The 20,142-nt window shown below is 51.0% G+C and overlaps 1 long non-coding RNA gene across 1 annotated transcript; it reads right to left on the bottom strand.

Annotated features, from left to right (window-relative positions):
- Positions 1-1,212: 1,212 nt before the first annotated feature.
- On the bottom strand, positions 1,213-19,789 carry LOC140684922 (uncharacterized). Its single transcript, XR_012057908.1, has 3 exons — positions 17,286-19,789; positions 11,874-12,043; positions 1,213-1,589 (listed from the first exon to the last, which is right to left on the bottom strand). It is a non-coding gene; the product is annotated as an uncharacterized lncRNA (long non-coding RNA).
- Between the last annotated feature and the right edge of the window lie 353 nt (positions 19,790-20,142).

Here is a 20,142-nt window from a genome sequence, read left to right as displayed (position 1 = left end):
GTCCAACTATTTGGTGCCACAAAGGCTCAGCCCTGTGTAGAGTCTCTGCTGGCTAATAAAGGATTGAGTGCAAGTTCTGCTCTTTCCCTCTGTGGTAACACTAACAAGCTCTTTTCTCTACCAGTTCAGGTCTTTGCACACACATTCTCAGGGGCCTTGAAAAGCCCAGAAAATAGGGACACAGGCACACTGAGCTTACATAACTGATATGCACAAAAAAGTGCATGTAAGTTAGTCACGGCTTTTGTGCTTCAAAAACAGGGAGCAGAGGGTTTGCTGGTGGGCTGCATGAGACCAGCCATCATGGGGGACAGAACACAGTGCTCCTCTAGGCAGGCAGCCTCCCCTCCATCAAAGGGACACCAGCCTCCACAAACTGCTTGCATCACAAGTCCTCTCTCTTTTGCCAGTTCATATGGCTGCCAACTCATAGCTAGGAGCTCATTGGGCTGAGCCAAATTAAAACCCCCCCCTCTCTCTCCAAAACCCAGCAGGCAGATAAAAACAACATCCAAAATGTTCATTTTAGTAAAATTTCTTGATTCTTGTCATTCACACCAATGACACGGAACAGAGAGATGTTGAACTCACCCTGGCAGATGCTTGGGTCCAGCAGGGAAACAGGGCAAAAAAGGTGAAACCCTACACAAGATAAAGGCACACAAGGTATGAGACAAGGATGGTGCTGGACCAGGCTGGGCAGAAGATGGAGGATGAAATTCCTCCATCAGAGGCTTTGTCATGCAGAAGGGTGGCAGCAGATGCCAGGCAGGGAGGTGGCATGCCAAGGGCCAGGGACCAGCCCTAGGAGGCACTTTGCATGGGCCAGCCTTAAACATATTTCCACAGAGCTGGAGGGAAACCCCAGCTGCAGTCCTGAAAAATAACAAATAATAAAAGCGGCTGTGAGCAGCAGCAGGGCTGGCAGGAAACATTCCCAGTAGCAGCTGCTTCCTGAGTGCGACATTTATTTGATCCCCTGGCACCATCTGGGCCATGCCCTACTCTTTGTTTTCATTAAGAGTTTAGAAAAACAATTCAGCTTTGACTAATTGCTCTTTAAGGTCCCAGGCTCACCCTTTCTCCTCCCCCACATTTCCTCTCCCAGCCCCTCACCCTCCATCCATGCCCTCCATCCCCTCTAGTCAGCTCTCCCCTTCCATCCATGCCACATAACTCCCCTTGGCCTTCTGGTCCCAGACATACCTGGTGTCCCTTAGTGCCAGACAGAACACGTCTCCACGTGTTGTCCCCCACGAGCATCGTCCTTTGCCTGCTCAGGCAACACTGGCACAAGCACAGCAACACATGCCATGGTGTGCCAGGCAAACATGAAATGTCCTGCTGTGCTGGGCTGGAGGTGGGATCCCCTTGGCAAGGAAGACAAAGTGGATCAGCAGCACCATCCAGGACAGCCGTGCTGTGAGTGGACACCTCCCAAATCCTGCGGGCTGGGAGCTGCTGGCGCCCCATCCAGACCCCTCACAGTCCTCTTTCCATCTTCAACACCAGCGTGTGGCCCTGGGGAAAGCAGCCCTATGACCCAGCCTGGAGAGGGAGCCTGTTTTGTTGAACGTGTATTTTCCACCCTGAAATAATGAGAGAGTAAAAAGCCAAGCCTTGATGTGAAATCCTTGCCACGCTGGGAGGGAGTTGTTATTGCACAGGACTTGCATGTTCCCCCCTCACCCGGTGTCCTCACCTGATGGCTTTAGCAGGATTCGCAGGGAGGACAAGGAACCAGAGGAATTCCGGCCCCCTAATTACACTTGCTGGGAGGAATTTGCTTTTGCCATATCCCTGCTGAGTTAACCTAACAAGCATGGAGACGAGCCTTTCTTATTTAATTAGCAGCTCCACCATGAAGCCCCTTCACAGCACGCACACGCTGGCTGCCCCCTCTTCGAGAGCCCTGCCGGTGTTTGTTCCATCTCCCCTCACCCTTTGCCCTTTGCAATCCTCTGCGAAAGCTCAAAGCACTTTTATGCCTTCCTTCTCCCACTTTCCGGTCCTAAAAGGTGCGCTTGGGTCGAGGCAGCGGCTCTGTTTCCTTGCTCCTTCCTAACAAGTGCTTCCTGCTCCTTGCTGCCTGCGATTCTGCGGAGCTCACGAAGCGCTGGGATTTCCTCCCCTGGCAGCCCCGGCTGCTGGGAGCTCGGCTGGGCTGGGGAACTCATTACTGCAGGCCTGCAATCTCGGCTGGGACAGCAGCCCTGGGAAACCGCAGCCGCCAGCCGCGCTCCCGCTTCCTACAGCCGCAGCTTGGCACAGGGCGATCCCTCTGCAGGGGGAAATCGGCCAAGGTGGGGGGAACGGGGCGGTGCTTTGGGGAGTTTTCTTATCCGGGGGGGTTGCTGCTGGATGGAGGTGGCAGGGACAGGTGGACCATGTTCATGGTGGATTGCTGCCAGGCTTCAGAGCAGTCAAAGCCCGCAGGCTGGGCTGCGCTCAGGGGGTTGGTGAAGGTCACAGGTGGAGCTTGGCTTTCAAACAGGGATCGGTCCGGTTCCAGGTGTGCTGTGAAAGGCAGCCAAGACAGCAGAGATCACCACTGGGCCAAGTTTATGCTGCCAGAACAAGGACTGCCAAGGCAAACACTCTGGGGGTTTGCAGGCTAAAGCACTGACCCTCTCCAAGGCAGAGCTGTGCTGACAAAACTCTGCAGTGAAGAGACTGTCTTATACTCCAGGCGAGCTAGAATTATATTGTAATGAGAGAACACAGAAAAATAGGCCTTCTGGACACTGAGAATCATGGTGCTGGCTCAACTGTGGTAGCTGGGAATATTTTATTTTCCCCTGCTGTGAATTGTGGGGTTTCAATAGGTCCAGTTTGCACCCTTCAGCCATGTGGGCATGCGTCAGCTTGTACACCACAACCCTCTATCCGAAAAGTTGTCCAGTGAGACTTTCCTTATCACCTGTGCCCATCTGCTTTCCCACTTTGCCAACTGTGTCAGTCCAGCTCCGAAGCAGAGGCTCCTGCAGCCATCCCACTGCTCACACTTCTACAGACAGCGCTCAGCTCCACGCAGAATGGAGATCAGCACCGAGACAGAGCCCTCACCTGCATGCTGATAGAAGGGACAGGGCAATCCTGAGGAGCAATGCTGCAAGCAGGTGCAGCAGTGGCTCTGCATGACTGCAGGATGACAGGAGAAATTAAGCAGGACGTGGCCACTGCATGGACTTTCTAGAGCAAGAGTAAACTCAGATATTAGCCTCTTGCTGAGAATTGAACTTACTCAGTGGGCTGGCAGAAGAGAACAAAGCTGGTAGCCCTCTGGGAGGTGTGCTGTTGTGTTAGCACACAGCCCAAATTTGTTTAACTGGTGGATGGATTAATAGAATTGTCTGTGAACAAAAACAAGAGGGAATCACAGGGGTCTAGGAGGAAAGCAAAAGGAATCACAATAATTATTGATCAGTTAAGGTCTTTCTGGCTAAAACATGCACACCTTAACACAGGAAATAACCCAAAGCGTAAGTGTGGAAGAGGTTTTGGGAGAAAAGCCCAAAGTCTCATCCTCCTGCCTGGACTGCGGGCAGCAGGACAGACAGGAGGAAATGGGGAAAGCTGGGAGGAACAGGGCAACAAGCCCCGCTCTTGGCCGTGGCCTAGCTGTGGGCCACATGTGAGTGGGAGAAAGGAAACACCACCATCCCTTAGGGATGGGTCTGTTGCCAACTGCTCTAAAACACTGCAGCTTGGGTTTCTCCAGGGCCAAAGCCCAGGGATGCAGAGCAGAGGTGCACATGGAAACAACATCTGTGTGGGCAGTGTGGATGTATGGCATGGAGGAGACATGCTGTGATGAGTGAGGTAGGACAGGAGCAGCAGGGCACTGCTCATTCCCACAACAAAATCATCTCAAACGTGCATGTGCTGTCTCCCATGGCATCCAGCCCGGTGGCAGGCTCTGCTTGGGGTGGAGGCTGTCCCGGCAGGCCGCAGGAAGCGTGACTCGGGTTTCCAGTGCGCAGGAATGCCGGGCAGCGCAGCCAGCTTCCTGCTGCATGTTTCCTGCCCCTGTCCCTGCCCCCCGCCACGGCCACAGCCTTACTGGAAACTCTGAGAGCTGCTCAGCGCTCCCAGCCCAGCCACCCGCGCTGCCCAGGTGGATATGGGCTGGTGCGAGCCACGGCCTTGCTGTGCCCTTCCCCTGTGAGCTGCTGCTGGAGCAAAGTGCTTGTGCTCTTTCCATGGGGTATGGAAGAGAACGGGACAGTAAAAGCAGAGGGGAGGAATGGCACAAACCCTGCCTGTGGAAACGACACCGGCACTGGGGCTGTGGGGAGTTTCAGCCATTCTGTCCTGCTTGGTGCCTGGGCTCATGGGAGTCACTCTCCATGGAGAGCATCCAGCAGGCTCTCCCAGTCTGCAGCTGCATTAGCCAGGCAGAGGGCTCATGCCTGAAGGGTTTGGGCTCACAGAGCTGTGCTCCTGATAGGAACAGGGCTCTTCATTCTTTGCCTTCCAACCCTCGCTCTCTCCCATCAGCAAAAAAACACACCCAGTCTCCCCTCCAAGGAACTGGCTTAATCTCCTCCCTGAAGATTGTACATCTATCCCAGCCTACACCAGCAGTTTCTTGCTCTTCAAATCCATCTCCTATTGTGCAGATTCCTCTGCCAGCCCTGGTCACTGTCACTGGAGGATGCTGCAACCTTCTTGGGACCACCTTAGCCCCAAAGCTAAGCAACACCATAGATCAAATCTCACCACTTCTAGCCCAGCTCTCCTACCACCATTTGGTCTCACCTGGACCTTGTTTCTGTAGCACAGGTATCTCTCTGTCAGGTTTTTGCAGGGTTCTCTCTGCACAGCTCAAGCCTTATCCCCATTATCACTTTTCTTCTCACAGGGCAGCCCTGAGCCCTCTTGCCCTTTTCTCCTTTCACAGCATTCTGAGGATGGACAAACTCATTCCACCTGCCTTCTGGGTATACCCAGCCCTTCCTTCACACCATTAATTCCATGCTTACACCCCATTGTATGCATCACCCCAAAGGTAAAGGCCTTCCCCAGGCCTGCAGGCACCGACACCACCCCTGGAACACCAGGGATGCCAGTCCCCAGGCACACATCAAATCAGTGTAATCTAAAATGCACCTCAGCTGGCTGGGCAGGAGCATCTCACTCCACAACAGGTAACCACCTAATCTCCCCAGAGACAGTCCTCCAAGGCTGTTCCTGTTCAGGCACTGATAAAAATCTGACCAAGATGTTTTCAACAGTAAGCTGGGAGTGACTACAAAGCAACCGACCCCTACCCTCCAGCTGGGAAAGCTCAGTTTGGATTTTCTTTAGAAACACTTGGAGCTTTTTTAAAATAATTTTTTTACATTTTAGTCTCTAATGCCATCATGACTTGTTATTGGGGTGGTACCAAATGTGGCTTTCTGGGGTTGGAGGAAGGGAGAGGGATAGACCAGAGGCAAGACAGAGCTCTGCTCTCCTCCCACCAGGCAAGCTCCATGGTGGCCCTTGGGTAGAGCAGTGTGAGGGAACAGGGGCTGGGCCTGGGTTCATCTCCAGCAAACCCAGCAACACCTTTGCTCTCGGGAAGGTGACAGAACTCTGCCCACACTAATGCCCAGGGAACAGGGTGAAGAAAAATGGGATGGCAGAGTAAAATGAAGCAATGAATCCTGCAGAGGATTTTCACCTCCTACTCCCTTTAGGAGTGTGGACAGCAGCACAGCTCCACTTGCACTCACATCTCAGGCAATAAGTAAATCCAACACAGAGCCATGGACAGGCACCCAGTAGTGTGGTAGAAACCAGAAACCACATCTGTCATGGCCCATCCTCCTCCACCAGGCCCTCACACCAGCAGTGTTTGCCATTGCCCCATGCCCGAGTGCTGTGCAGAACAGGGCTCTAGTCCCTACCTGCTCCTTGCAGCTGGCAGGGCAAGAGTGTGGCTGTGGGCTGGCTCCTCAGAGAGGAGAGCCATCCTTGGAGGTCTGCAGGCCTTGACTGAGCAAAGCCAGAGCTGAGCTGATCTAGGATCAGCAACAGTCCTGCGCTCTCAGGCTGGAGCCCTCCAGGGGTGGCTTCCAGCCAACATCTCCAAGACAGATCCCTCTCTCCTGTGGCCATGCCAGCAGGAGCTGCCTGCCCTGGAGTGCCAGACAGAGCTGCTTATGTGATGGATCTCATACTCACATCATGAAACTCTCCAGGCTTGCCACAGATTTGCACTGCAATAAAATGAGTTACACCACCCCAGGTAACCTTGACCCTCTTGGCAGGGTAAGTACAACACAAACCCACCAGAGCAGAGATGGGCGCTGCCATCAAGGCAGGCAGCAGCAGCCACATGTCTGTGCTGGACATCCCATGGTCTCCTGGGCCAGGGCTGCATGTGCATGCACACCCACAGTCTCAATATCCATCACCCAGCATTTCTTTGCAGCTCATGGGATATGCAGTTATCTATTAATTTTAAAAAGCCACAAAAATCCTATCACAGATAAAGCACTTGGCATGAAGGTGAAGGAGATGGCAGTTTTGGCTGGAGGACTTAAATACCCTCAGTTTATACGGCTGCCAACCCACAGCACAAATGTGTCAGTGCATGAAAACCATTCTGTGAAATTCAACAGTCTTGTTAGTCAAAGGCATAAAGGGTGAAAATTGAGTGAAACATCCTGGAAAGTAAATCATGTCAGGGAAAAAAAAAAAAAAAAAAGGAAAAAATAAAGGAAAAAACCCCAAAAGTCATAGATAAACATGAGAGTGGCAGCAAGATTGCAAGGAGAACAGAACTGGCCAAGCACTGGGACACAAAGTCTTCCCAGCAGCTCTATCACTGCCACTGTGGGTATGGCTCATCCCTGGGGCTGCACTCAGTGCACTCCACATCTGTGTTTGGGCTAAATAAAGCTTTTAATTAGCACTCCAACTAGCAAAGAAAGTATCACTACCTGATCTTGGGGAACAACACATATTTTTAAATTTTAATCCTTGGAGCCATAGGGAAATTACAAACCAGTCACCTGATGATCAGAGGAAAATTAAAAGTCCAACTTCAGTGACAACAAAAATAACACAAAGTCATGAAGTGCAATAAACAGCATGGGGACCAGAAGGCTCTTTAAACAGGTTTTTTAATCTCCTCTCCCCTCTGCTCATAATATTGCCTTTATTATTTTCTGATGTGGAACCTGATTCTCACAAGTGCGGTGGATGCTGACAGGAGGGTAATGGAGCAGCAGCAATTTCTCCTGGGCAGACCTCGGTGATTTAATATGCCTGCAGAGAGAGAGAGAAGGGCAAGAGGCAGCTCAGGAGGAGAGAGTGAGCTGGCCAGGAGGTGCCAGCAATAAACCACAGTGATTAAGAGCTGGCCATGCTGAGCAGGGTTCAGCAGCGAAGGGTAAGCGATGGCCACTCACACCAGCACCCTGTCCCTTCCCAGTGCTCTGCCGTGCCTGCCACAGCCCTTGGCACTGCTGAGGAAGGTGTCCCAAGGACAGGGATGGGTAAAGGCAGTGAGAACTGTGTTCTGCAGCCCATAGCCCAAGTCTGCCCACAGATGAATGTTGCCAGTCCAGGCTCCTGTTCCTGGCAATCCAGGAGAGCCAGGCTGTTGCACGAGTCCCCCTCGCAGCCAAGGCCCCACTTATTTGAGAGGGCATTTAGCAAGAGCCCCAGAGAGCTGAGAAACAGGATGGGTCACTGGGAGGAAGGTGCCCTATTGCCTGCCCAGCACATTGTACTGACTGCCACAGGGGACAGCTGGGCCATGGAGCCAGGGGAAAGGTCTCTGCTGGGTCAAGAAGGAGGAAACTTGGGATCTGAACAGCAGCTTTCCTGTTGCCATCCCACATCTGGCCTCTCGGTGCTACTTTAACCATCATCTCTGCCATGTTTCACTTTTGAGCTTTCCATGGCCATTCACAGCCACCCAGATTTTGACCACTGGTGTGAAACCAGCAGCAGTGACAGACACTGAAGGAGAACATCTAATGGCAGGGTACTGGTGGCAACACAACAGAGAAGGTCTGAAGAGCGAAGGGGACTGGAAGAGAGCTGATAGCCCATCCAGCCCTGCATGAGAGCACCCACTGTGAGGGAAAGCTCTCCTGGTGCTTGCAGTCCCTGTGCTGCCTGTGCCCTTCTGCCTGACAGTGGGACATGTGACTGGAGTGATGGATGGGGCTGGAGTCCCTCTTTAATTGTATCTCACAGTGGTTTCCGTAAGTTGATGGAGATTGCACAACACTGCCAACTGCCATGCCGGATATATTTTGCAACCAAGGCTTCTATGCCACATCTGTAGGATGATATGCCAGGGTCTTCTAAGGAGATCTGGGGAAGTTTGAGCACAGGAAGAACAAAAGAAAAAGAAAATAACAAAGTCAACAAACCTCTTTCCATAGCAGCTATTTTGGTGAGGCACCCTGGGGTGAGAGAGGCTGGCACCAGCCAGCTTTGGAGGCACATCAGCCCAGCAGGCTTGCTCAGAGCTCTGCCCACTCCCAGCTGGGAGAAGGTCCCTTTCCCATGGCTGGGTGGCAGCGCATCATGAAACGCCCAGACAGGAACTGCAGAGTCTGTGCTCACCAGGAGGAGCTGCACGGCAGGGCTGGAGATGGAACAGCAGCGCTGGGAAGCAGCACTGCAGGAGCACAGAGGAGGTGTTGGACAGCTGCTGGGGCTGTCCCAGCTGATGGCTCTGGGAAGTGCCATCCTTGTCATGCTGGTTCAGCAGCTCATGCCAGAAAGTGAAAGCCCCTTTAACTTGAGCTCATGCCGGCTCCCATCTTCTCAGCCCCTTTCCAGAAGAGGAGAAAGGACTCCAGGATACACGGCTGGACTAGAGGATGTTGCAGAAGATGTTCATAGTGCCTGGCCTAGCTGGTACCACACGTCTTGGACATCAGCAGCTCTGTGGCAGAAGCCCCCAGCAGTGACCCAAAGTAACATCAACCCTCATATCAGCATCACGCTGCAAACCCCTTAGCAATATTAATTAAATTCATAGCACAATCACAAATGCAAGCTAGCGCACTCCACAGCAGTATCCCCACAAAATTATCTTCTTTGGAAAAAATTTGGGCCCAGCAGAAGAGCCAGCCTAGTGATTCCATCAGGTTAAGGAGGCCAAGCAAAGAGAACTCCAGGAATCACTGTGCTCCTGGACTCAGACATGAAACCGTCAGCTTCTGATTTAGGAGGAAAGAGATGATCTCTGACACAGGGAACCTGTAAGACTTGGTAGAAAAAAGCAGGCCATGGGGGACAGGACATCAAAAACAGGTGCTGAATTCCTTGTGCAACAGCTTCTCATCAGCCAGGAGATGTAGATGCAGAAGGAAGCATGGAACCAAGGCTCCAAAGCTACTCAGAGTTTAAGTGTCTGAAAATTAAAGTGCTGGGACATTTTTTCAGCCTGCACTTAACAGTGAGGATGAGATAATGTCAGAAAGCTGAGCAGAGAGCATCTCTTGCAAAAGATTGATTATGCCAGCAAAAAACAAAGCTGAAAAACTTCATGGCAGTGCCTCCATCACCTTGGAGCCGATCTCTGCCCTGTGTGGGATCCCTAAATGCCAATCAATATGGGTCCAGTCACATGTTCCCCATCACTGATGAGAAATGGTGCTGTTCAGATCACTCCCCTGCCTTGTGATGAATCTCCCTGCTCCCACTCCCATGGGAGCAAGCAGCTCTTTTGTCCCCAGATCTAATGGCTGGAGACTCTTCATGTACCAGTGAGTCCCTTGTTCTTCATGGGTGCTAAGAAAACCTTATAAAAACCCAGTAAGACAACCTTATAAAGACCCAGTAAGATCTCAGTGGCTTGCCAAGCCTTTTACATCTCATCTATTTTCCACAGCTCTGCACACATTCCTTCAGTCCTACCTTGGAATAACCATGGCCTGACTGTGATCAAATAGAGGAGAGGTTATTAAGCTGAGCTGTCTCACTGCTATAGGATGGGGAAAGTCTCACAAATTACCTCTTAAATCCGATGCAATGGAATCCTGGTTTGCTTCTCTAAGTCTCAGCTACCCCAATGGTGCCCTGACAACCTGTCCACTCCTGACCACACCACCTGTGCATGGGTTCTCTCATCTTCAGTGTCTTGATGTCACCTTTGGACAAGCAGGTGTCCTGGCTGAAGCCAGGCCCCCCTCTCTCCTGAACTGCATGGGTGAAACAAAGCTGGGACCATCCTCATTGTAGCAGCTTTACCCTCGTCTTGAGGAACCACCTGGGAACACTCAGGCAGCAGAGCTGGCTGCTGCCCTCATGGGCAAGCTCCAGCTTCTCTTTGACGCCTCTGTCCAGACTGGTTTCAGTCTGTTCAGAGGCACAGGTAACACAAACCTCACTCCCTGGGCACTCAGGATGCATTGCCCGGGTTCTTCATTCAGGGCCAGCCCTTCCCAGCACTACCACACCAACATTCCCCATCCCACTCTCCTTGTGATGCCACCAGCAGTACCCAACAGGTTATTTATTTGTTTCTGCTGCTGCTGTCTGGTATCCTGTGGGCAGGTTTGACAGCCAAAATGCTCCCTGGGGAGCCTGGGCTCAAAGCAGCAATCACTGTGAATGTCTCAAACACAAGCATCAAGATCCAGTAGGGAGTGGGGACCACAGACAGGCCCTGTGACACAGAGTGAGGACATTGGAGGATTAACATGGAAAACACTCCCTTCAAATCTCCATACACACCCTCACTTCCTGGAGAAAAAAGGGGAAAAAAGTATCCTCTTCAAAGCAAGGATGTGGTAAGGCCCAAACATTCTCCCCTGACACATGAGCCAGGATGCAGAGATGGTGTTTTTTCCAGGAGGAAAGAAGGGATTTTGCTGTATCCTCTACTTAATGAAAAATTTAACTTGATCTCTGCAAGTGAGGGCAGCTTAGCTCACCATTCCTGATTGCTGCCCCATGCCTCAGTTTCCCCACCAGTAAATCAGGCTGGCACTCACCTATGGCAGAGCCAGACAATGAGCCTGAACCTGGAGCTGCAAAGCCCTTGGAGGGCCTTCACAGACTCCCCCATCCATCATTGCTTACAGCACCAACACAGAGCTTTTGCAGTGCAAAGAGCAGGTCCCAGACAAGGAGAGACACTGCCCTTTGGGGCTCAGACCCTCTCCCCTCTCCTCTTCCACCAACAGTCTCCTTTCCCTCATCTTCCTGCACACAGAGCGCAGCTAATAATTCAGATAACAGAATTAAACTGATCCTGATTAGGAAAAGCCTTTACCCTAAAGAAAGCAAACTCTGGCTCGGTGCTGCCTGTAATCCAATAGTCTCCCACGGCCGTCAGCAAACCCGAAACCTGCCTCCAGGCAAAGGCACTTTGTCTCGGAACAAGGGAAGTTAAATGTGTCTTAATGGGAATTTTGACACGTTTTGCTTTGATTTCACTAATGTTACAAAAGTAACTGTGAGAAAATATTTCAGCCCCCCCATGAGGAGTCAGGTTCTCGTGTTTATGGACCAACTGCCCAGGTGGGCACTTTGGAGAGGGATTGTGGCTGTGGGGAGAAGAGGCCTTAGTGCCAAATCCCTCCACACTTTCTGGAGGGAGCCCTTTCTGTATGGGTCAGTCAGGGAGGCAGGAAACCCTTCAGCTCCCCCAGTTTGCCCCAAAATGTCACCTGTGAGACAGCCAGCATCACAGATGGGACTTCTTGCTTGTCCATACAGACAAAAAACTGAGAGATAATCCAGGCTGGGGGTCTGCCAGGATGGTGGGCCTGGCACAGTCTCAGTGGGCACTGAGGATAAAGGTCAGCTGGATGGGCATCCCACGGGCCCACAGAAACACCCATCACAGCTGCAGGAAGAAAGGATTACATTGGAATTGCCAAGAGGGGAGATGCTAAACCAGCACCCACCTGCAAGAATTTTCAGGAGGCAAAGATGAGTTGTCTGCAACATGCCCTGGGGCAAAGGAGGAGCCTTCTCTGTTTATTTTCCACTTGTGCTGTTTGGGTATGATAGGGCAGCCATTCCTTGCAGAAGCGACACCAGCTCCTGATGGCATCTTCAGTGCCATCTCCCCTCTCTGTGGAATGCAAGACCAAGTCACTAGGGGCCCTTCTGCTCAGGCATTTGTCACTGTTAGGGACAGTAATGGCCACTGCCATGCCCCTGAGCAGCCAGGAGAGGTGTCTCCCCTCGCCCCATGGAACCTCTTGGCAGCTCCTCCCCCCCACTCCCAGCACTGTTTCCAGCCCCAGGTTCCATCCTGGGGGTTCATCTGCCCCAGGAGAGCAGGGTGGGATTCAGCGTGGGCAGGATGGTGACACCAGTCCATTGGGAACTCCCTGATGCTTCAGCTGTTGCTTTTCATTTGGCACCAGAGCAGGACCTGGTGCTTCCCTGGTCCTTGGTGACTTGGGGCTGGGGAGATGTCCTATGTAAACAAACCCCATGGACATTTTGGGTGCATTTAACACTGAAGCACCTGGGGAAATACAGGAATAGGGAACCAGATGCCTCCCACAGTGAGGCACTAAGGCTTAGGTAAAAATCTGGGAGAGCAGGGGCAGGATATGCTCTCCCCAGTGTCTGGGTACTCCTCCCCTCCACATTCAGAGACAGGAGCATCCCTGATGGATGCTGTCTGGATCTTAACTGCTAAGCCAATGAAATGTGCCCCATAACCCCTAATCCCAGATATTTAATGGGCAAGAAGCAGGATTTCCTTGGCTTTCCAGCCCGATGGTCACTCTGTGGGCTTGCAGCACGTGTCTGGCTGAGAGGGTGGAGAGCTATGGTACCCACAGCAAAACTGCTGACTGGGCTGAGCAAGGACAAGTGGAGAAATAAACCTGGTGCAGTTAGGACAGCATTAACTTTAGCAAGGCTAAATGCAACAAGCTCAACTGGAATAAATCAGACGAGCAGCCAGGGCTGTGGGGTTGCAGGAGGAATCTCTGTGCCTCCATAGAGACAGTGTTTACCTGCAGCAATTTTTCCCATCCCTGCTCCAGTGGCCCCATCTCCACCAGGTCTGACACAGCCCACATTTGTAAGCTATTTTTTTGTTGTTTTAACTCAATGCTGCAATTCTAACCCACAGCCTCAGATTGTCAAGCAGTTTTTCTTTTCTTTCCTTCAGAAAAAAAAAAAAATACAGCTGAACTAATTTGATGAAAGGAGAAAATAAAATGTAAGCCAGACTAAACACATGCAGTTCCTACCTACAGCCAGGGCCCAGCTTCTCCCAGGCCAAAGTCAACACATGTCAATTTTTAACATGACAGGGCTTTAAAAGGGAGGTTTGAGCCCTGGATGAGAGGCGGCTGGAAAACATTAATAACAAGGTCTGTCAATTAAAGGCAGGCATGACAAGTCACCAAGACAAGAGCTGGGGGGTTTCCCTTTCTCCCCACCTTCTCTTTCCTCTTAGTTTGGTGAAAAAAAGTGATTTAAGAAAAAAATCCCTAATTCTGAAAAAAAAATGTAGCCACATTACCTAATGAAGGATGGGTTTTCTTTAGGAACCCTGAGAACAGCCAGCAGGCAAGGGTTGAGATCAACAGGTTAAGGAAAGCATTGCTTTGAAGGATGCTCCCAGTGGCTCCACTCATCCCAGTGCCATTGCTCCCACTTCACCTGGGCACGGTGGGGAGGAGCAGCAGCCTGGCCTGGCTGCCTCTTCCAGAGCATCAAGCATCATCATCCAGAAGGATTTACAGTTACTGTGTCAAAGTGATTTGGTGGTGATGTATCTGTTGCACTGAAAAGGGCTATTTTGGGTTCTGGTCAATAAAAAAAATTTAAAAAAAAAAAAAAAAAAGGAAAACCACCACCCTGCTTTTATCAGCCCCATAGGAAGTGTTTCTATGGCTTTCATGAGCTGGGCAGGTTTCTGTCCAAGCCACCCACTGGGCTCCAAAACAGTTGGGAAAAACAAGGGAAAGAGGCAGAGCAGTGGCAGCCCCAGCAGCCTTTGGAAATAAAGGCAAAAGTGAGTGAAGGGAGGGGTAAGGGGGAGTGGGGGTTGGCATTGGGGGGTGTGGAGGGAAAAGGGCTTTAGTCCCAAAATCCAGCAAGCATCCTGCTGAGTTGGGAGGACGTTCCCATGGTACAGAGAAGCAGTGCTGTCTTTCAGGTGGGAGAGCATGTAAAGATTTAGCCCAGAGGGAAATGGCAGAGATTCATTTCACCTTCAACACCTAAATAAATACTGCATCCACAGTCACACACTCTGCACAGTACAGATTGTGCTGGTGTGCATTGCACATCCACACAGCAGAGGAACCAGCTGGTGGGGCACCTCCAGCATCCCCTGTGCCTTGTCCTGTCCCCAACCAGATGCTCCAGTAGGTCTGAAGAGCCCACAATAGTCAAAGGCAACGTGCTCTGCCTCCCAGCACCAGCTCTCTCAGCCTCTGAAGGGGAGATGATCTAGTTACAGACATTGCATCCACCCACCAGCCTGGCTCTGCAGGGCTGGAGCAGCACACTTCAAGTGGCTCAGATGTGCAGGGGCTTTGAGGGATGAAGCTCTGCCCCTTCATGTGCCATTTGCCTGAGTGTGGCAGGCGAGCTGGGCTCCTGCCCTGCTCTCAGGATGTGTTCCACTTTTTCTGGCCCAGCAAACAAAACCTCCTTCCAGCACACTTTGCAAGGACAGGCAGAGATATGCCAGGCTGATTTATTCCAACAAGCCCTAGGCCAGGCCCCTGAGGTGGTGAAAGGCTCCTGGAGTCTCTTAAATGCCATCTCCCCTCTCTGGAGTAAAACAAAGTCATTAGGTGCTCTTCAGCTCAGGGATTTGTCACTGTTAAGGACAGTAAGAACAGATCAAGACCAACATGCTGAGTGAAACCAGTGGGGAAGCTGATGTTTTCACCTGAGTGGAGATGAAATGCACTGAGGAGAGAGAAACCCCACAGGAGAGCCCACCCCTGAGTCCTGCACTGGGCACATCAGTCTTCTCCATCTGGGACATGCTGGCCTCTCTGCCCATCTTTGGCCACTGCCACAGCAGCACAGGCCACCAGCCCAGGCAGTGCCCACCCATGCTCAGCATCAGAGAGCTTGTGATGACATTTCACAGGAGCCACTTTCATCATCAAAAAGCATTTGAAGGCAGAGCTCAGAAAGCCTTTGGCTGTCCCTGTTCTGTGCCCATGGCTTCTGGAAGCTGCTTCGTTGATGCTTCCCACTGCTATGGTCCTGCTGAGAGAGCTTTTGGCAGCACCACTGACATGTCCACAAGCAGTGGCTGGAAAACACTGGTCTGAACCACAGAAGCACTGTGGCTGGAGTCAAGAGCAGCTGCCTGTGCTCCTGGCCTTACTCATTTAAATCCTTGGCTCTGGTGGCTGCTACCAAGCCCCCTGCAGCAGCCACGCTGTGGGTGAGTGCTGGCTCTCAGCTCACTCCAGGCCCTGCACTGCCAGGGCACAGCCAGGCCTTTGTGCACCATAACTGTGGCACAGGGAGGTGGCACCTGGGATGATTTATGGCTGCTGAGCTACTCTTCAGGTTTTTGGAGATCTGCTGTCAGACCCAGCTCAAAGGAGACTGAAGCAGGAGATGCTCTCTCTGTGGCCAGCAGGGACTATCAGTACCTCTCCATCCCAATGGCTGCCTGTTGTCACTGTGCTGTCACCACACCCACGCTGTCCTCTAGCACACAGGTCGACCCCCAGTCACATTTCACATCTGCTGCTCTTAGTAGGTCATTTTACAAATATCCAGCACAGCCTATCATGCTATCCTCCCTCCTCCCCTTCCCTTCCAGGCAGGCAGAGCAGCCCCTGCTTCCCACAGAGTCACCCAGCAGGATTGCTCAGCACTGGGGAACAAAATTGAAGGAAAACCCTTTTAAATCAAGTTCATGCCTTGTATCAAGCAAGGTTAGTCTTCTACTCCCCAGATAATGGATACAGATGTTACACTGATGCCACATGTGATTTCAGCCAAAGAGCCAAGAGAATTTAAAACATTCATCACAAACTGTAAGCAAAGCTTATTCTTGCTAGTCTCAATAATTACTCAACTTCTCCCACATCTTAAGGAACAGTCATACAATGGCAAGGTTTCCTTCCTCCATAGAACCCTGCTCAGAGCAGGGGTCAGAGATTTACAAGAAATTCCCTCTTTAAAGGGATGTTGCTGGGGTTGCTGAACTGGATTCAACAGGATTGCTTAGGACTCAAAGCAGGATTGGGGCACAAACTCTTCTCATTCAAGACCAGCATCTTTGATCCAAGAGTATCAGGGCTGTTTGTGCCACTATAAAACCAGAAATGTACAAAGTCATGATGAATCAGTGGGACTTAACTCCCCCTCAAACTCCACAAGATCTCTTTAGGTGTACAATGGGACAAGGATAAATTAAGCATCTTCTATCAAGTGAACAATTAACAGAGAAAAGCTACCCATGAGGTCCTGATGGAACAGAGCAAGGAGATTTTCTTCCCAGACATGTCTGCTAGAAACAGCCTGAAACATTTCCATTTCTGTTGCCTTTTAATAGCAAGGTCAGTTCCTTTCTTCCTACCCTGACATCCTCCATCAGGGCCTCTTTCTGGGAACTCACAGCAATGCACCAGATGTCACTGAGAGACAGAAAAACAACCAGAGGCCAAACTGGGGCATTCACCATGGCCCTGGATGAACCACGAAGCATTTGGCTCACTCAGGAGGGGAGCAGAGAGCACCCCCTTGGTGGCACTGCCGAGCCTCCCAAGCCCCTGGGAGGGGGCTGGAAGGGGCCCCCTTCTCCCAGCATGAACAGCCACCCTGCTCCTGGAAAAAGCCAGCAGCCCCACATCCTCCAGGCTCCCCCAAGCACTAACTGGACACTGGAAATAATCTAAATATTTGCAGCCCAAAGGAGACTTGTTTTCCCCCTTTTTGCTGAGTTTGAACAGCACTCAGCATGGTACCCAGCACCATTCCAGCTCCCAGCAGATCCAGAGGACACCAGCACAAACAACCCCCCTTGCTGGAGGACAGAAATGCCCACAGTGAACTCTCTCAGTCCCTCAATAACACGCACACTACCAGCACTGGGCAGCTTAGCCCCTACCTGTCACAGCAGCAGCTATCACAGGAGAGCCAGAGCTGTGAGAAAAGACCAACACCACTACCCCAAGAAGAAGGTGCTAACACCATACTCAAACGTGTTTTTTGAGCTGAAGGATGCAATTACTCCCAGATTGCTAAAGGCTTTCTCAGGACCACAGACCTCAGGTATGCAACCACCACGTCAGCTGCTGACCAGGAGGGCAAGGATGAAGTAGGGGAGAAAAGAAACTACAAGACTTAAAAATGAAACCCACCTGTGTTTGGTGATGGGCTCAATTCCTCCTTCAAATATTCGGCCCAGGACACATTTCCAGCCTTCTTCTCTTAAGCCCAAACTTTGAGACTAAAAATACATCCACCTTAAAAAAACAAACAAACAAACCAAACAAACAAAACAAACCCAAACCACCAAACATCCAAATCCCAAGATCCAAAGTTTAAAAATATGTGGGTTTGTATTAGTTCTAAAATTAGTTTTAAAATCCCCCCAAAGGAGCAGAAGGAAGCAGAGAACAAGTGAAGGGCAGGGGAAGGTGCAGGTGTGGGTTTTTATGCAAGGTGCACAGGTACCCTGGGTTAGTAGGTGCCCAGCTGGGGAAGCCTCCTTGGCATCCCCTCCCAGGAGTGCTGCTGAGAGCAGGGGCTGCTCCCTGCCTTCAGAAGGTGGGCACGGCTCTGGCAACTGCTGTGCAACACCTACCTGCAAACAGCTTAGTGAAAGCACCCCTGGGCACGTGCTGACCTCTGGCAACACCTCTGTGCCCTCCCCAGGCTGGGGGAAACTGAGGCAGTGGGGGAACGCAGGGTCAGGCTGGGATTTGGCTTTGCCTACACCTGCTCCTATCTCCCAGTCCCATTGCACCTCTTTGCAGCAGGTGTAGATCTTCTCCAGGGATAGACTGGAATCCACCATCCCTGCTAAATCCCCCACCTGGCCCCTCCTGAGCTGCTCCAACAGCATGGCTGGGGTCATTGGGACACCCCTGTGGGGCCTCCTGGGGATGGAGGGATGGGTAAAAAAGGAAAAAAAATTCTTCCATCCTTTTGCCACTCTCGAGCTTCTCCCCGTTTCCACATATTTCCAGAGTGTCTATTTTTTCCACATTAAAGGAGGCTGGAATAAATGTCACATTGCAGCATATATCTATGAACAAAGCCACAAGTATGAATGGCCACATGCACAAATTCTCTCCCCTGATTTCCCAGGTTTTCAGGAGTGACCTTGGAAAAAGAGCGAACCGTAGTTCTTCATGGCATGGGTGATAACATGTTTGTCACCATTCAAACTGTCTGAAGGCTGCCCAGGTTTTATTTTATTGCGTTTCGAAGTGTCACCAAGACCTGGTTGAATTACGTTGCCAACCCCTTCATAAAAAAAGAAAAGTGACTTCGCTTTCCCTCAAAGAGATCAGGGCTCACGGGAGCCACTCAGACGTGTATAACACTTTTTTTTTTTCCCTTTTTTTTCCCCTGCAAGCCTGCAATAGCTAAAACTTGCGGGTGAAAGGCTTTGGGAACCTACTTGCGCTAGTAAATAAAATAGTTGAGGAGCAGCCGGAGCCGCCGGGCTCTGCCGGGCCGCGGGCGGTCCCGGTGTCCCGGTGTGCCGGTGTGCCGGTGTCCCGGTGTCCCGGTGTCCCGCTGTCCCGGTGCCCCGGTGTCCCGGTGTCCCGGTGCCGGTCCGGCGGCCCCGGTGCCGCGTCTCACCCGCCGCTGCCAGAAGGTGCCGCCGTCCGCCTGCGAATCGCTCCCAGCCCAATTAGGCGGCAGGTATCGGCTGCAATCACGGCTGCTGATAGAGATAAATGGGGAAGGCACTATCTGCCCAACAATAGTGATTTTTTTTTTTTTTTAAGGGGGAAAAAAAAGAGAGAGAGAGGAAAAAAAAAAAAAAGAGAAAAAAACAATTGAACTTTTCATCAGCTGCTAATCATGATTTTTTTATTGCTTTGCTTAGCATTTTCTGGGGAATAAAACCTCAGAGGAGCCCAGTCTTTTGTGGAAAATGAAAGGGCATATAAAAAAATGAATGTACATGGATTCTAAATATTTCAGGTTGTATGACTTTGTGTTTGACCTTAGCAGAAGATGAACTAATCCTGCAATATAATAGACTTTCATAGAGATATGGAAAATGGCTGCTTTTTTATCTCAGTTGCCATGGGAACCATCAGAGAGAAGGCCTAGCTGAGATGCAATAGAAGGTTATTAAATGTGTGCTTGTGTATATTGGAAAAATACAGCTTTTTGTCATCTTGTGTCACTCATAGGTCTTTAATGCGTAATGTTTAGGTTATTAATAAACTAACACAGGTCCATTTTTTACAGAGAACAACTGTGAATACAGCCATACAAAATTAGTACAAGTTGAACATTTGCAAAACTTTCAAGTGCGGGCAGGGGCTGCTGCTTGCCTGCAACATCCCATGAAAGTTTCTCTCTCTTTCCGGGCAGGGACGAGATGAGCTTTGCTGGACAGGCAGAGGGGACCAGGAGACTGTGGGTGTCCTGTCCCCAAGCCAGAATCTTGCTGTCCCCCTGACCTGGGGGTCCAGGGCAGTGCTAGCAACATGTCATGTGCTGCAGTGGTACAGAATAAAACGTTTCCTTGTCAGGTTCCTGGGCACAAGCTCAGGTACTGCCAGAGAAAAGAAGGGTTGGGTGAGTCAAAGGAACATTTGTCCCTGGTCCTGGTTTGGGGGATCTCCTGTTCTGGAGCTGGGGGCTGCAAACCCAGACTGGGAGGTATTTACTGTTATATAGAGGGAAAAAAAAAAAAAAAAAAAAAAAAAAAAAAAGAAACAAGAAATAAAGAGAGAATTACAGAAAGAGAGGAAGAGAGAAAGAAAGGAAGAAAAATCTGATACTGTCCTGAGCTGGAAGGAACAGACTTCATACTAACTCTAGGAGCAAATAGCTCTCTTTCTGTAACGTTTATTTTTGTCCCTCAGAATCACCAATTGCGTCCCAAATCTGGGCTGTCTCAGGTGCCCTGCTCTGCTTGTGGCTGGGAGGTGGAGGGATCACCCAGCCCAGCCCGTGGAGGACCCAAGGGACTGGCAGGGCTCCATGGCCAGGGTTTGGGGGCAGCCTGCTGGGGGGAGCACTGGG

Source organism: Taeniopygia guttata, chromosome 12 (assembly GCF_048771995.1).
Source record: "Taeniopygia guttata chromosome 12, bTaeGut7.mat, whole genome shotgun sequence".
Classification (NCBI taxonomy): Eukaryota; Metazoa; Chordata; class Aves; order Passeriformes; family Estrildidae; genus Taeniopygia; species Taeniopygia guttata.
This window is presented reverse-complemented; position numbering and strand designations above follow the sequence as displayed.